The following is an 18,628-nucleotide window of genomic DNA, read 5'->3' as shown; positions in this document are numbered from 1 at the left end:
CCACTAGGGCTTGGTATCTGGTGAGTATTGTGGCGCTTTCAGTCCGCAAACTGTGGCTGAGCAGGATACAAATCCAGGGAGTGACATCCTGGCTAATTCACTGTCTACACAAACATGGAAACCTGCTTGAAAAGCAACCCAAGCCCCCGTTTCCTTTTGACCGAGCCTGGAAACACCAGGAAATTAATCCCAAACTCTTTGAACTAAATGATGGGCGTTTTTTTAAAAAAGGAATTCAATAAGAACGAATCACCTTTGTGAATCCCTGTCATACTTGAGTGGATTTATTACGTGCGCAAATGTGCTCACACAGACACCTACACAAATGCCTTTTCATCATTCACCCGAGTGATTGAAAGACGTGTAAGTTAAATTAAAACAGCAGATTATTTGTTTTTAGTATCGATCAGATGCTTATCAAAGTAATTATATCCAAGTATCATATTATTATTTAAAAAGGGAAATAATAGGATAACGGATCAAAAACATCATGTTGTAAGAACTTATGTGCTATAATTACAGACAGAAGAACCAACGTGATAAAAAGTATCTGGGTCGGCCTGACAAAGAAAACAATGGAAATCCAACAACTTCAAGGGATCATAGCCACCTTCTACAATTAGAGGCAGCCAACTGGCAGAATCACCTTTTCTTATATATAAAACCCAAACAATTGAACCAGGGATGAGCCCCAACTTATCTCGCTACCAGTTGGCTTCCTGCCAGGTTGCGTGGGGATGCCCCAGGGGCGCGCACAAATGCGCACTACACAAAAAACCCAGTTATTTTTTTAAAAAAACCCTGAAGCCACAATGGCAACCACAGGCACAGTGATGGAAACTCGGCTTCTGCACATGCACAGAAGAAGAAAAAATTGGAAAAGATGTTTTTTTTCCAAAAGATAGTGACACCCACAGACCGGAACCGACTGATCTGGTTCAGTAATGCCATCATCTTGGGTCACTACCGTTTTGGGTGAACCAGTCGGAAGCAGGAGGAACCCACCCCGGATGGAAGGTTTCCTCTTTTGCAACTCAGCTGGTCGATGGTGCTTCACAACCACTAATGGGAGGGGGCGTTGTGGGGGGGGGGATCCCACCAGGAAATCCTGTCAGGCCCTCTCTGACAATCCACCCAAGTGTTCTCCCTGGGTGGAAGCCGGTCTGGTCATAAAGTTCCCCCTTATAATGTTTGTGTGTGTCCAGAGGTGGGTTTCATCAGGTCGTGACCCCTTCTGCAGAACCCTTAGGGGGAATTGGAGAACCGGTAAATGCCTCCCCCTCCTCCTCTCCCCTCCCCCCTCCTCCTCCTGCTGGCCTTTATTTCCAATCCAATCAGCTAAAACATTTCTGTGATTTCTAAAAATAAGCCCCGTCCCGCAACGCCTTTCGGAATCGCGCCCACCATCCATTCTGCCCACCAACCTTTCCGGGCTCCGTTTGATTTCCGTTTTATCTGCACCGCTGAAATTCCTCACAACTTCATTCTCTCCCTTCCGCCCTGCGTGGCCCCCCCCATCTAATGCTCTTCACTTTCAAATGCTAATAATCTCCAGCAGTAAAAAGCTTAGAAGTGGTTCTAGATTGTTTGATCTTTGGCCTGTGATCTCCTTTCATCTTTTGGGCTTTCAAATGTAACTTTAGATTTACTTTAACCTATTAACATGCTTGGTATTCAGACGGGCAACTGCAGACTGGGGGCGACTCAAAGAGGAGGGGCGGAAGGGGGGCTTCCTGGAGCTTCTCGGGAATTGGAGCCCTGGGCTGCTGGGGAGGGACACAAATGGGGAGGGGGGCTTCTCTTGAGGCAGGGATGAACCTGCGAGGAAGGGCTGGTGGGCCAGTCGTGGTGGGCAGGGTCCCTGCAGGAAAGGGAGAGCGAAGGAGGCAGGGAGGGAGGGGGAGGAGGGGGAGGGGGCAAATCCTCCTCAAGATAAAATGCAAAGTCATTAAAGCAACATCTAAAAAGAGCCAAAGAGCTTTTGGGGGAAGTCCATCAACTCAGAGGCTGAAGACAGAATTCTTGATTGGCCAAGGGTGATTGGACACACGAGGGATTTGTCTTTGGTGCACGTGCTCTCAATGGCCATAAAAGAAAAGTTACGTTTCTCAATAATCATAAGTTACGTAGTCAAGAGCTACTAATGATGTCAGAAGGTTCAAACAAGCAATCAGGAAACAATGTTAATATAAATCACAAGGATACAAGCAACAAGTTACAGTCATACAGTCCTAAGTGGGAGGAGATAGTGTGTAGGGACAAGGAGAAGACTAATAGTAATGCAACCTCAGTGACTAGTTTGACAGTGTTGAGGGAATTATTTGTTTAGCAGAGTGATGGCGTTCAGGAAAAAACAGTTCTTGTGTCTAGTTGTCTTGGTGTGCAGGGCTCTGTAGTAACATTTTGAGGGTAGGACTTGAAACAGTTTATGTCCAGGATGCGAGGGGTCTAAATATTTTCACGTCCCTCTTTTTGACTCATGCAGAATACAGGTCCTCAACAGAAGGCAGGTTGGCAAAACCTGTTTTTTCTGCAGTTCTGATTCTCCTCTGAAGTCTGTGTCGGTCTTCTTCAGTTGCAGAACCAAACCAGGCAGTTATAGAGGAGCAGATGACGGACTCAGTGGTTCCTCCGTAGAACTGGATCAGCAGCTCCTGGGGCAGTTTGAGCTTCTTGAATTGGCGCAGAAAGAACATTCTTTGTGGTGCTTTTTTGATGACCTTTTTGATGTTAGGTGACCATTTTAGGTCTTGAGATATGATAGAACCTAGAAATCTGAAGGTCTCTCCTGTTCATAATGTGTTGTCCAGTATTGTAAGAGGTGGTAGAACAGGAGGGTTTCTCCTAACGTCTATCACCATTTCTACAGTTTTGAGTGTGTTCAGTTCCAGATTGTTCTGGTCACACCAGGTGGCTAGTTGTCCAACCTTCCATCTGTATGCAGTTTCATCATTGTCTTGAATAAGTCCAATCACTGTTGTATCATCTGCAAACTTCAGTATTTTAGCAGATGGATCATTTGAAATGCAGTCATTGATATATATACATAGAAGAGAAGTGGCGAGAATACACAACCTTGTGGGGGGGGCTGTGCTATTTGTACAGGTATCTAGCTTCACCTGCTGCTTCCTGTCTGTTAGGAAGCTTGTGATCCACTTACAAGTGTGTTCAGGTATTGCTAGCTGATTTAGTTGGAAGAATGTCCGGTGCGATGGTGTTGAATGCTGAACTAAAGTCTACAAAGACGACCCTTGCCTAGGTCGTTTGGAGAGTCAAGGTGTTGTAGGATGCAGTGCAGAGCCTAAGCTGAAGGGGCTCCTGCACTGCCAGCCCAACACCCAGACACACACGTGCAAACTCACAACTTCCTGTGCTGCATATCTGCCTGTTCCCACCTTGCTTTGTCTAGAGACAAATTGAACCCACTCCTCTTCCAGGCAGAAAACATGTGTTTTAATCTTTAAATCCAGATGGCCCAAAGACAAGATACTCTTCCTTATTTATTTTTTTATGAAGCACTAATTAGAAAGGAAGAGTAAATACTTAAAACATACACAAGCAAACACTCTCCACCAGACGGGGCTCTTACGTGCTAATTGGGCACTTAAGAGATCCTCCAAGATTCCACATCAAATAATGCCAAACTCCACAATAGATGTCAGGGCTTTAATAGCTTGCCAGAAAGAAGGGGGCCGAGTCATTTCACCATTCGTGCTCAGAGAGTGTGTCCCCCCGGAACCCCCCCCTTGCCTGCCTGCCTTTGTGCTGTATTATTTCTCGTGTGGCTCTGTTGGTTCCATGTAACCAGAGGGGGTTCTGGGCCTTTTCACACTCGGAGAGGGCCTTGTGGTGGAATGTGGGGGGAGCATCGTTGAGCAGAATAAAAGGGGAGGGGGGAGCTCTCAAATAGGAGGAGGAGGAGGAGGAGGAGGCGGCAGTTTTGGGAAGACACTGAAGCTTTTGTGGGCCAGGTCCAAAATGGCAGCATCCAGGAACTCCTCCAAGAACGGAGGTTTTCTCAAATAGGGGATGAATGTGGACGATTGTTCTTAATGAACATATCATCTTTTTAAGTTTAGACTTCTTATATATTCTATTGTTGCACCTATCCTTGTTGTGAGCCATCCTGAGTCTGCAGAGAAGGTCAGCATCAATCAATCAATCAATCAATCAATCAATCAATCAATCAATCAATTGGTTGGACAGGCTGAATGAGACTTGTTGGGTCCTTCCCAGGATGCCTGGAGCTTCCAGGGTGCTGTATCCACACCTGAAAACGATGCCCACCCAGGGGAAGAAGGGGAGCCACTTGGAGAGCAGCATTGAGCTGAAGGTTCCTCTCTATGACTTTCTTGCCACAATGATATTTATTTGGTGGATCCAGGAAATCAGATCTGGGACCACAAAGACGGAACTCGACGCACTCGGCACGAACCTGGCCTCCATTGGCTGGAAGAAGCGCTGGAGCTTCTACTCCAGAAGTTAATTGGAAGGTTGTGCTGGGTGTTTGTTTTCTCAGGAGGGTCAAAGAGGCTCCCCAGGTCACGAGCGAGAGAAGGAGCACCATGCACACACGCCCACTGGGACCCACAGCTCCCCACAAGCCAGGTGGCCCCAGGTGACTCGACTGCTCTCTTCTGGTGTTCAGATCCCCTTCAAGGTGCCAGACACCTAAGAGGAGCTAATTAACCTTGAGGTTTAAGGAAGAGGAGGGGGCTGTGTTTGTTTGTTTGACTCAAGTTGAAGATTACTGTAAAATTTTAATTAAGTTATGCAAATTGGTTCCCCACTTAGGGATGATAATATAGTGCTGGTGCTTCTGTGTCTCTATGTTGGCACATGCTCACACATCTAGACAAGCCAACACGGACTTCGAGACACAAGGTGACCCCAAGACTCAGGCATGGCCCCCAGGTGGGATTGGCGCAGGCAACGAGCTCGGAAAGGCTCCACGGGGCTGGTTGCAGAGATAATGGAGCGGTAGGCCAACCTCCAAACAAAGGCTGGAGAGCCATGGATGTTTCAATCTCTACTCTAGCATTGAGCAAGGGGGTTGGACTGAATGCCCAGAGTGACCCCAGATAGTCTGACTGCATCCACCAACAAGCCCACTTGTTCATAAGCCATGTCTTTGTTTGGTCTTCATCTGTAGAAGCTCATTTGTCTCATCCCACTTGATGGAGGCCTCTGAAGTTCAGGAGACCCTCCTCATTGTCTCCAAGTGGCTCTCACGCCCTCCCTTTGGTTGTCCTGCCTCATTCATGGCTGTGGCTCCTGTGGACTCTGGAGATGCTGCTGGACAGAAAGGAGATCCTTCCCTTAAGGACCCCCTTATGTGGCTGATGGTCATTGTGGCTGTGGTGGCCATAAGCTCTGAATCAGGGCACAAGGCTTGAGGTGGGTGGAGACAGTGGGCAACTCCTCCCCCTGCTGGACCCAAGGCCTGGGGCTGGGCGGATGAAGCCATGGGGAGGGGGCAGAGGGGTCAGCTGCTGTTGGCGCTTCCTTCCCTGCCTGGCTGCAGGAGAGTCCATAGATCCACTCTGGATCCCCCGTGCGCTGCAACCTTTTAAAAAAAAGGAAGAGCGGAAGAACTTATTTTATTTCCACACAAAACCATCCACTTTAAATACCCCTTTTATTACATTATCTGCGTAGTAACACTAATAATAGATCTTGCTGACAGTTCTAATGAGGCTGGAGAATATAAGGTTTCCAATAAAGTTAATTGTTGCCTTTAATATTCTCATATATTTATACATGGTAAATCTTTAAAGGAAAAATGCCACGCTCGTTTTTCTTGCATTAAAGATTCAGGAACAGCCCAATTGGGGCCTGGCGTGGAAGACGCAGCCGGGCGGGTCAGCCAATCAAGGCCTGGCTTGCTGCCTCCTCCCCGGGAGTTTGCCAGCGTAGCTTCAGCCCCAACACTCCCCCGGTGCCAGAGAGGGCGGGAGCTTCGGATGCCAGGCAGGGAGCTGAGCCTGGAGGGAACCAGGACTCTATGGGTCTCGGCAGCCACTGGATGGGGTGGGGTGGGGCTTTGGAAGGGTCCCATGGGAAGGGGAAGCGCTTCTCGGCAAAACTGCTACTGAATATATTTCTTCCACCCTTTCTTTTCCTTGTATTGATTCTTGGATCTCGCCAAGATTGCTCAGCTCCAGAGCTGGGCCCGATGGACTACATGCCTTCTTCCTAAAAAACCTCTCCACAGCCATAGCTGAACCACTGAGCATAATCTCTGAAAAATCCTTCAGGACCAGTTTCCTACCAAACCTATGGTCACTAGCCACGGTCATCCTCATCTTCAAAAAAGGAGATCCCAGTCTAGTAGAAAACTCTCCAAGCTGTGTCACATGCAAAGTCATGGAACCAATCATAAACCAACCCATTGACCTCCACCTAGAAACTAACAGCCTACTTTCTAACAAACAATTTGGTTTCAGAAAAAAAATATCCTGTAAACCTGCAATTCCTACAATGCAAAAACATATGGACAACACCTCTTGATCAGGGCATATCAATAGATGCAATTTACACAGACTTCTACAAAGCCTTCTACTCAGTGGTTCATGATAAATTACTTCTAAAGTACCCATATCATGTGTATAATCAGCATTATATCTATGTATGCTATCAATATGTATTTGACAAAATAAAGAAATAAAAGTAAATAAATAAGTATTCCTCTGCGAGGGAGGCAAAGCCGAGGGGGAGAGTCAGGCTCCGCTGCCTGGTTCAGCCGGGAGGCTGGAGAGAGCTGCGGTTGGAGGTGCACAGGTGAGTTCCTTCTGCACAGCTGGAGGGCATGTGCGTCTCATGGAGCCTGGTGCTGGTGAAAGGCCCTTGGGCAGGCTGCCGGGGTGGGTGGAAGGCAAAGAAGCCCCCTCCCGGCACATAACAGTGATCTAGTCAGTCCCCAGATGCCAGAGCAAGCCTCCTTCTCCTTCGCTTCCTCTTTAGCCGCCCTGTGTCATCCCCAGCCCTGCACCTGTAGCCCTGAGCTAATTTATGTGCACGGCCCCTGACTGGCTCCACCTGGATTTACAACGGCGGGTTGGGTAATTAAGTGTGCTTTAGGCAGACAAACAGTTTTTACACACTGTAATTGCCAATTCCCTATTAATAATGCAAGGGGGATGATGGCCCTCTGGACAGCCTCCTCCCCTCCCCCTCCCCCCAGAATTTAAACTCCTTTCTCAGGTGCACAGACAATTCTTACGGCTGCTTTTCACAGGCAGGCAAAGTCCAATTGTGGCTCTGATTACTGCAACGGCAAACAAACCAATGTCAGCTGCAGGCTGGGCTCCTGCCTGATCCCAGAGATTTTCATTGAAAAGTAATGGCGGTTTTTTTAATACAAAAGCAGAGCTGTGGGGCTTGGTCCAGCCCCATCTGTCTTGGTTGGGGAAGAGCTTCAGGAGTTTTTGGAGGCAGGTCAAAGCTCCAATGGAAACGCCTGGGCGGGCTCTGGCTTCCCTCCTTTGCTGCTCCTTGGTCAGGATGCCACATTCCCTGTCAAATTCGTATTTGTAAGCCCAGAGAGCAGGCAGGGCCCTTACGACGACAGGTGGAGGCTCTTGGAGCTGTGTCTCTTGCAGGTTGAGGCTGAGATCATGCCTGGGGCTCCAACGGGGTCTCTGTGGCAAGGGGCCCCTTTCTCCAGGGGGAGGAGAAGCCACAAAGCTGCTGGGCTGGCAGAGAGGACCTCCAGGAGCTGCCATCTCCAGCTGTTGGTCTTCCTCCACATCTGGAAGTCAGTGCCAGGATACCGACAGGAGGCCAAGGGAAGGCATTGTGGAGCCCAAACCTCTGGATCTTTAGCTCATTCCAAAATGATGGGGTCCACTACTTCAGAGGGACTCAACGATTACAGCATAATTCTACTCTGTTTTTCCGAAAATTAGACAGCTTCTTATATTAATTTTTGCTCCCAAAGATGTGCTACGTCTTATTTTCAGGGGATGTCTTATTTTTTTTTCAATGAAGAAGAATTCATATTTATTGCTGAACAAAAAAAAAAGAACATTTATTATATCCTGTACAGTAGTTGTCATCACAAACCAGCAGAACCAGACAAACTGTGAATCCTATCAAGAATTTCTTACTACTACCGTACCATTATTTTCATGTACATCAATTATACTTTCTTCAAATATATGTTATGTATGTTCTGTTCGGGAAGGCTGCAAAATGAAACGTCTCCTATGTCTTAATTTCGGAGGTGACTTATGTTCAGGGATACAGGGTTTGTGCATCCAATCAAAAGTAAACAGCTCTGCTTCAATTACATCCAAAGAAATGGACTTAGAACCCCAGTCTTAATTTTTTAAATGCACACACACAAACAGCCCATAGCAATAGCAACAGCATTTAGACTTATCTACCGCTTCATAATGCTTTTACAGCCCTCTCTAAAGGGTTTACAGAATCAGCCTCTTGCCCCCAACGATCTGGGTCCTCATTTGACCCACCTTGGAAGGACGGAAGGCTGAGTCGACCTTGAGCCGGTGGGGAGATTTGAACTGCTGAGCTACAGCTGGCAGTTAGCTGAAGTGGCCTGCAGTGCTGCACTCTAACCACTGCACCACCGTAGCTCATGTGTGAATGAGGGAAGCTAGAATTCAATACGTTTTATGACTGTTCCCCTACCTTTCTTTCCTCTTCCCTCCTCCCCCACTTTTGCTCTTTAAGAACAAATATTTATACGTTAATTATATATATATAAGTAAAGCCTCAGCATAAAAATGTCAGTGAAAGTTCAAATCTATTACTTCCCCCTTTCATCCAGACTTCTGCCTGGGCTCCCACTTGTGGATGGAGCCTCCTTCCTTCTAATGAGCTGCGGTGGAACGAGGCAACCGGGCTAACCCAGCCACGCGTCTCTGTCGGAGCCCGGCTTCACCATACAAAGCGCCCGGGTCGCATTCTGGGGAAATTGTCTTTTTACCAAAGGTGCCGTAATAATAATGAAGAAGCAATTTGTTTCAGCAAACTGCCTACAGTAATGAAGCTTAATTATAACCGTGTTATTAATACTGCTGCTTAAGGTAATTCGCTTCTGAGCAGGGTGCAGAACAGTAAACTATAATTTAAGCAAGAATCGAGGCCTAATTTAAATCAATGAACCTACTATGGAGAAAGGCAGAGAGAACAAACGCCTCTCGGGGCAACCTGGGAGCTGCAGGTGAGGACTGGGGCCGGGGGCTTCCCTCTTGGTCCCACCAAGCTCTGTCTGAACTCAGAGGGAGACGGTGGGTTAAATGGAGGGGCCCTAGTTGGTTGCCCCTCTGGCCCCCTGACAAGGGGAAGGGTGGATTTACTCAAGACATGGATGTCCTTGAGAATGTTAATGAAAATAGACCAAACATGTGATCACAAGACAGTACAAATATAATACTTTAAGAAAAGTAAGCAAGCAAGTCAACAAATGTGCAGTTAATGATCAGCTGCAGAAACCCAGGGTCGGCCGGGTGGTTGACCTGTATGTTGAATGGTTTCTATTCAATGTCCTATACATAGATATGTATATATTTGTGTTTATATAATGTTATATGTATTTATGTGCTTTATTGTTTGTCTTTTTAATAAGTATCATTAATAAAGATTATTTTTAGGTGTTTTATTGTTTCTTTATTTTATATATATATATATATATGTGTGTGTGTGTGTGTGTGTGTGTGTGTGTGTGTGTGTGTGTGTGTATATATATATATATATATATATATATATATATATATATATTTGTTTGTTTTCGTAAATTTTCACGGGTATATGTATGTAGATTATTCTGAGTTCGGGTTTTGCCCTGTGTAATATTTTGCATGTTTATGCGACGTTTCAGTGAAATCACATTCACCATCATCAGGCTGAAGTTTCCAAGCTTCGTGCTGTTGTAAAATGGAATTTTCCATTTTACAACAGCACGAAGCTTGGAAATGGAATTTTCCATTTTACAACAGCACGAAGCTTGGAAATGGAATTTTCCATTTTACAACAGCACGAAGCTTGGAAACTTCAGCCTGATGATGGTGAATGTGATTTCACCGAAACGTCGCATAAACATGCAAAATATTACACAGGGCAAAACCCGAACTCAGAACCATCTACATACATACATACATACATACATACATACATACATACATACATACATATATATATATATAAATATATAAATATATATATGTGTAGATTGTTCTGAGTTCGGGTTTTTCCCTGTGTAATATTTTGCATGTCATGGTCCCCATGGACTTTGGAGCACAGTGCTCTCCCATCAGCCTGGACTGGCCTTCACTCTGAGGCTGCAGGGGATGGAAAAAATTGGTCTTTTTTTTTTTCGTTTGAAAATCCCTGCCTGGCTTTATGCAAAATACTACCAGTGGTCATAGTGGAAACTGACCGGACCGATGCCCAGTAAGAAGGGTGGTGTTGGGAATGGCAGGGTCGCTGTCTCTGTGGATCTCTTCCTGTGGAGATTGACGGCAGGGCTTTCTGTGGGCTCTCCAGTTTTTCAGGCGCTCTCCTTGGTCCTGAATCACGGCAGCAGAAAATTCCACTTGGACTCCCGGAACTCCAAGCCAGGTGGCGCCAGTGAGCACAAGGGTTCAACCCAACTGGCTATTGCAACAGAGGAGCTGCTTTCTGGAATGGGTTCCACATGAAGGTACAAATAGTCCAACACAGTATATTGGCAGTGAATTGTACCCCCACAACTCCTTGTGCCTGGCCCAGGGTCTCATGTTCCTGGAATGCAGCAAGGTCCCATGTAGCTCTTCCATGCCTCCCCTCTCTTTGTACCCCAAATGGAAACATCTCAGCTGGAAAACTGCCTGGCTCTCTTGCAGCTTTTTCAAGTGTACAAGTGTAGCGGTCATGTCTACACAACAGCAACAGCTGGGCTCTCTTCATTCTCTGAACTCGGTTGTTCTCAGGACACAAACAGGGTCTGTCACCGGGACCAGAGCTTTAGTCTTCTGAGCTTTTGGGGCCCATCCTCAGGGAAGGTCTCTCTGACCGGGAGGCCTTGGAGGTTCCCCCTTCAGACATTTCGTTACCAAGTTAGGTAACATCAGCAGGGCACCTGTAGTGCTGTGTACAGCTGGGTTTGTTTCATTGGTGGAGGAGATGAGTTGGGCGGTAAGAGCTCAGAGAAAACCTTTCCCCAGTAGCTTTTCCAGGCCCGTCTCTCCTCCTGACCTCACCCCTCTTCCCTGTTTCCCCCTCCCTCCCTTTCCCCTCACCCCTTGGCTGCCTGCCCTCAAAGGATGACATCAGATTATCTCCATCCTTCACTGGTAATAACGTTTCCTCACCTCAGAAGGGAATGCAGGGAAAAGGCAACACTGCAGCTCCTCCCCTCTCTCCTTGCTGCGATCAGCCGGTCAGGTCCCTTCTCCTCGGATCCAGGCAGGCAGAACTCATCCGTCCTCACAAGTGTCTTGGGCAGCTCATCCTTAAGGGGAGGGGGAGCCCTCAGCAGCGGCTCAGCAAAGCCTGGGAGAAAGGCTGCAGGAGTTCAAGAAAAAACACACTCCACACACACACACATGTTGTGCAAAAGTTAGTGCAGTGAGATAGAAGAGAGCTGCCCCATGCACATTCCACTTGGCTGACGTCTCCGGCAGACGGCTTCACCCCCCTTTAACTGAGTTCCAATTCTGAGGCACACTGGGGACAAAGCCCTTTGCAGCCCCCCCCCGAGACTTCACTGCACAGGAGAGTCATGCAAAGCAGCAAAGACAATCACCCCCAACTCCCCTTGCTCAACAGCAGTCTTAAATCCAGTTCCAGAACACCTGCAAAGGAAAAGGAACCGGAGACCCACTTCCGGAGGGGCCCTGGGCAGCCCTGCTGAAGGACCCCTCCCTCGGCTTCTTATCAAGTCGGTGATGGGAGCAGGAGGGTCGCAGCTTGGACTGCCCTACGGTGCGTGGGGAAAAGCTCGCCCGGCTTCCCACCGTCCTCGGTCGTGGCTTGATGTTGAAGCCGTGGCCCCACAAGGGCCTTTGTTGGTGGAAGGAGGGAGGGAGTCCGGCAGAAAGATGGGCCGTAGCTGAGGGGCCTGTGCTGCTCCCCTCCGCCGGCCAGGCTTCCTTTCCACGCCTTCCTCTGCCGTCTGGGGGCCGGGAGACGCTCGTTGGATGCCAGGTCACTGCCGGGTGACCCCCGCCTGAGCAACTGGGACAAGGCGGCAAGGATCACACTGAACTGAGAAAAGGGGAAGGAGGTTTCTGTAGTGCCTGCGCCACCTCTGGAAACACCTGCAACTCCCTCCGTTCCTCTCACTCTGCTCAGCCTGCTTCCAGAGGTTGCTGGCTCACCAGCCTCTGACTGAGCCCTGCAAAGCAGCTTGGAGTTCAACAGGTGAAGCTGCTGAGTGGATGTGCCTCCTCCTCCTCTGGACATCAACCTCAGCTTCTGGGACCATGTGCACCCCGACCTTTTAGGGCAGGGGGGGAAGCTTTTGCTGGACCAGGGCCAGCCCCTCCCTCCACTGCACTCATGTCAGGGTCCTCACCTGTTTGGAGGTGGATTTCTCTACCACCCAACACCTGAGCCTCCTCCTCTGCCTGTCAGCACTGACATTAGGCAGCTTCAAATTCACTCACATCACAGGCACAAAAGATGATTTTGACACCTTAGAGGTTTATTTATGTTATTCCACTAAGTCAATCACCCAGTCTGCTGTCTTACATTTGGTAGTGCTCAGCCAATGAAATTATTATTATTATTATTATTATTATTATTATTATTATTATTATTATTATTATCATCATTATTATTATCATTATTAATTTATTTATTAGATTTGTATGCCGCCCCAAAGACTCAAGGCGTCTCACAACAACAACAATACAATATACAGAATACAAATCCAATATTAGATAAAAAACTAAATTTAAAACCCATAAATATTCAAAACAATTGGTACGGCACAATCACACTATTCTCATGTATTACAGTCAGGAAAAAAAGGTGGTGGTGGGGGAAGAGATAGTTAGTCCCCCCATACCTGGCGACATAGATAGGTCTTCAACATTTTGCAGAAGGTGGGAAGAGTGGGGGCAATTTGAATCTCCAGAGGGAGTTGATTCCAGAGGGCCGGGGCTGCCACAGAGAAGGCTCTTCCCCTGGGTCCTGCCAGACGGCATTGTTTAATCGACGGGACCCGGAGAAGGCCAACTCTGTGGGACCTGATTGGCCACTGGGATTTGAGCTGGCATTAGAAATATGACCTCCACCTAAGGAACCAACTCCCCCCGGAGATCAGAACTGCCCCTACTCTTCCTGCCTTCCGTAAACTCCTTAAAACCCACCTTTGCCGTCGGGCATGGGGAAACTAAACATCTCCCCCTGGGCACGTTGAAGTTATATATGGTATGCCTGTATGTGTGTATGTTAGTATTGGGGATTTTCTTAAACTTATAATATTTTAATTAATTGGATTGTATTGGATTGTTTTTCACTTGTTGTGAGCCGCCCCGAGTCTTCGGAGAGGGGCGGCATACAAATCCAAATAATAAATAAATAAATAAAGCTGCATCCGACCAAGGCTTCCAAGGGGACCCTTTGGTCAGCCTTTCCTTTCTCTCCAGCAAAGCTGCAGCAGTGTCACCATGAAACCTTCGTCCCTACGGACTTTCCCTTTCCTCTGTCCCTGCCATAATTATTCAGAAGACCATTTGCTGAGCAAAAAGACGAACAAGGCTGCCCAGGATGTGTGCAAATGCTTGTTTTCTCTCCCCTTACACCATCAAGATCTGCTGCAGAAAAGGAAAAATTCTTGAAAATGGTTAAAAATAAATAATGAACTGGATCCGGCTGCTTTGTCTCTCACTGCCAGCAGGAGAAAGGGAAGCAATTAACCTATTGCCGTAATGAAGTTATTGCACACCACAACAGGAGTGGGCGGAACTGCGGCTGTCTGGCAAAGCAGCTTCCAAGGGATGGCCCCGGCAGACTCTGCCTCCAACTCGGTTTCCTTCGGGCAGAGGCCCCCTGGTTCCACTGGGTGGGTGGTCTCTCCCCCTGCATGGCCGGAGGAATGGCCCCAGAGCCAATATCCAGGCGGAAAGGTCGGGGCTGCCCTTTCACAACTCTGCCCTGTGGGATCCAATACACGGGTGCACCTGCGTCTCCCTGCCCAGGTGCAGTAGAATAACTGCGATGGACTCCACTAGCACTCAGAGTCATGGGGGTGAACACACATCACCCTCCCACCTTAGCAGCCCACCTCTGGCTGTGGACAAACTTTAGCATCTCCGTCAGCTGCGGGACAGATGTTCCTTGAACAACTGGAAGGCAGCACAGGGCCCCTCTCGGACAAACAGCCACAGCACCCAGACTTATACGCCGCTTCATAGCGCTTTTATGGCCCTCTCTAAGTGATTTACAGAGTCCGCATATCACCCCCTTTGACCCACCTGGGAAGGATGGAAGGCTGAGTCAAGCTGGAGCCGGTGGTGAGATTTGAACTGGTGAACTACAGCTAGCAGTTAGCTGAAGGAGCCTGCAGCGCTCTAACCACTGTGCCACCCTGGCTCAAAATGGAAGCCTGGGCTGGTGTTGGCTTGTCCCTCCACCTGTGTCCCACCCCTCTCAAGGAAAGAGTGCGCAGGACAGCCAGGAAAGGGATGGTGCCATCACGCAGGTGTCAAGGCCGGTGCCTCGTGGGACGGCTGGGAGAACTGAAATGAGAATGTAGCAAGATCTTTCCAAATACTTTTACTCATATTATGTTTTTCTGTCAGTGCTTATTTAAGTGCAGAAGTCTACAGGTCGGGCCAATATGCCGTCAGCGATTAAAATGTTTGTAGAATTTATGCCTTTAGCAAAGCAGCAGATTCAGGGATAGCTGGTGTTTCTTTCCTCTTTCTGCCGTAAAATATAGACTCCGCTTGTTAGAATAACAATTAGCGGCTCGGCTCCTCTCATATATCAACGCTGCTACGTTACATTTTAAAAAATATATACATGTCTGAAGCTCCTTCACCCTTTGAATGACAGCTGTGTCTCCCTTCTTGGTGATCAGGCATCCCTATCGATTCTCTCCCTATTTGGGGGCCTGGGCTAGTGGACGCTTCCCTTTGGTCAATATTCTGTGTAGGGTTTGTGGAGCTCTTGTGCCTGACTTGCTTGGGAACAAGAAGCCCGTAACTTGCTCATTAGAAAAATAAAATAAACAAATAATGCAATTGCTGGGGTCCTTCTATTCTGCTGGTTAGGAGAGTTTTTCTCCATAGCAAGGGAGATGCAGGCCGAGACCTTCGTTCAAGGCTTGAGTTCAGCTGCAAAACGAGCCCCCCACCCCTCCACCCCCCACCAGGAAGCTCCTGTTGCAAGCGGCATCTGTCCTCCTCGAGCAATGGTGTGAGGTGGAAGCCTTGGGTGGGGAGGAACTGATCTCAAAACCAAGCATGGCTTTGAGTCTTTGGCTCCTCGGTCTTTCTGGCCAAGAGGGGACCTTAAACCCCCCAGCGTTGGAAGCCAGGAACCACCTGCCTCCCTTGACGCCAGATAAAGCTCGGCTCTTCTCAAAGCCAGGGGGGCTCACCAGGTGCTTTGCTGGCTCGAGGGGCTCTGCAAGGAATTGAGCAGGAGGCCAACGTGACCCCTTGCTGGGCGGCTTTTGCCTGCTTGGACGGAAGGGGGCCTGGGGTCGCCTGCAAGAGAGGAGGGCCGAGGGGGGAGACCAGCCAGAGCCTGCCCCTCCCTTGCCAGCTGTGGCAGCTCCTCTCAGCCCTGGCCCCCACCTCTGTCCAGGAGCCTTTTTTGCCGGGATTTCTGAGCGGCTGAAGGAATTTTGTGCCTGATGATTTTCAATTAGCGTCTGCCCAAACTACTTGGTGATGACTCTATTGAACAACAAGCATAGATGCAGGCTTATTTGGGGTGAAGTGTTAATTGGCTGGTAATTAGGCAGAGAATAAATCTTTGAGAAGAGGGAGGCTGGGGAGAGTGGCCGCTGGAGGGCAGGATTCGGGGCCAGCTGGAATTCTGTCTCCAAGGAAGGAGCTGGGGGGGGGGGGGAGTGGGAGGAAGCAGCCACTTGGGAATTTTATGAATGGAGGGGGTGCAACCCCCCCTTCGTCCTCTGAGGAGCTAAAGGGCAGCACATGCCAACATGGATCAGCTGGAAGTGTGGAAAGAGGAGAGGAAGTGAGGGGAGCCTCTTTGCAGCCCCCAGACCCCCCCTTGCCTTGCACTGCTGCCAAAGGCTGCCCTGATTCTGCCAGCGATCCCATTCTGGGCTTTGAGGCCATCCCTCCAGGCTCCACCCTTTGGGCCAACGGCCTCCTCCTCCTCCTCCTCCTCTTCTTTTTCTTCTCCTCCTCCTCCTCCTCCTCCTCCTCCTCCTCCTCCTCCTCTTCATCCCAGTGAGAGAATCCTGGTGCCCCCTCTCACCAAAAGAGAAATGAGAAAGCAATGGGCCAAATCTCCCCACCCTGAACGAAATCGATAGGAAAGACTCGGGGGTCCATCTAATTGGATACTGCTCAGCAAGAGACCATTACAATATGAATCTCGATCACAGCATTTCAGCCGCCCTGTGAAATCATAAATCACACCTGGAGCTCAGCCCAGCTCAGCTCCCTCCTTACCTGACGCTTCATCGATCGGGGGCTCCGGCTCCCCCTGGTGGAAGGGCCAGGAGGCCCCGTGGGCAGAGGAGGCGGAAGGAAGAGGACGAAGAGCTGCTGGAGGACCTGGTTGCAGCCTCTCCCACCCTACTCTGGGGGGGGGGAAACAGTGCAGTGAGGGGGGGACCCCCACCAAGGCTGGAGGCTGCCTGCCGTCCCCTCATTGACCTCTCTGGTCTTGCCCCACTCATTGACCAGAGTTGCACACCACACTTGCCTACACTTTGCTTAATTCAGGTTTATGGAACAAGGCTTAGGGCAATGCATTAATGATGATGATTGGCATATTCTTATTTACAAATCATAGTGGCTGGTTTCGTGCAGCACGCAGAGCCAAAAGCAGAGAAAAAGTGTATTGTTATGGTCGGCCTTGGACAACCGGTCAGCTTCCTGCGTTAGGCAGGATAACAATGGCTCGAGCACAGAAGAACCATTCGCAATTCTGTTGTGGGAGACATTTATTTATCTATCAGATTTGTACAGCTGCACATCTGGCGTAGATCTCTCTTTGAAGTGTTTAATGGCAGAGAAAGCGGAGCATAAATGTAGTTGGTCCATCTTGGATGGATGCAGGTGCACGTTCCTTTTAAAAAACTTTATTTAGGTTTTCAAATACAATAAAAAGAGAAAAATATATGCACATGCAGACCCTAACCCATTTCTGAATCAGTATGCAACAGTTTCATATTTGGTTAGTTACTTTCATCAATGAGAAAGTAATATGAGTTTATCTTATTAAACGTTAGTATTTATGTACTTCAGCTGTTGTCGTTTTAGTCTCTCATCTCTTTGAATTATTCTGCTCTCAATCCAGTTGTACCATTTATCCCAAGATTTGTTTCTTTCTTCTACTTTCGTGCCCTTAATGTCTCTTGTCGTCTCATGTGCACGTTCAATGGTCTTGGGAATCATCCTGTTGCTTCAAAACTCTATGGACCCTGCTTATTTCCTTATTTACCCACAAATTGGGGTCCAAGCATGGTTCGTCAAGATACCTTTGAGCAGGTGAACTTTTAACAAGGGCTTGGAAGAAGAACAGCTCCAGCAAGGGTAGGGGAAAAAACCCAAGGGCGTGGGCAGACTTGGAGTTCCCATGAACATCCAGACGGTCTTCCAATTTGGATTCTTTTGGGGGGGGCAGTCCAGGTGGGAAGACCCCCGTGCCTTTGAAAGCTCCCTGGTCTCAGCCTCCGCCTCTACTTCCACCCTACTCTGAGAAGAAAGGCCCCAGCCTCGGCTGCCTCCTCTGTGTAAAAGCAGAAGGGAAAAGGAAGCCCGGGATGCGGTGGAAGTGCTCAGAAGAGGCTGGCTCACCTTCTGGAGGAAAACGAGAAACCTCCAACAGGTAAATTCTGAATTACCCCCTCTCAAGGGAGTTGTACCGAGTTAAATTGAATAGCTGTGCAGTCCTTGAGAAAACCCTGCACTGCCTTATAAAGTCATGAGTGGAAAGTAAAGGGGAGGGGGGGGGGTGACAGGCAAAAAAAAAATCACAGAGTTTGCTCTCCTCTGCTAACAGAAACAGACAGCCAGGTTCAGAGAAGCAAAGGTGAGACAATTGCATGTTGTAGCAGAGGCTCTCTCTCTCTCTCTCCTTCTCTCCCTCCCTCCCTCCTTCCCCCCCTTTCTCTGTGTCTGAACAACCACCTAAGTGACCTTGGGACTCCTTCCAAGGGCCTCCTGTCCTGGAGGAGACCCTTCTGCAGTCAGTCCCGAGGAGGAAGGTCATTTCTCCCCAGGGCCACTGAAGGCCTTCATAAACGTGTCTTAAGGAAAGCAAGTCCTTCTTGCTGGATTGGCCAAGATGTCCCAAGAGTTGCATTTCTTGACACGGGTTGTTGTGAGGCTCAGGGCAGGGGAGAGGGGGGTCTTTATGTCATGGCTTCAGTTCTCCACCTGTGCAGGTTTGACCAATGGGTTGAGGGAGTTAAATGGACAACAGTGAAGCCACCCCCGTTGGGCAAGGAGGACCTAAAATAAAGGGG

This window comes from Erythrolamprus reginae, chromosome 12, assembly GCF_031021105.1.
Source record: "Erythrolamprus reginae isolate rEryReg1 chromosome 12, rEryReg1.hap1, whole genome shotgun sequence".
NCBI classification, from domain to species: Eukaryota; Metazoa; Chordata; class Lepidosauria; order Squamata; family Dipsadidae; genus Erythrolamprus; species Erythrolamprus reginae.
This window is presented reverse-complemented; position numbering follows the sequence as displayed.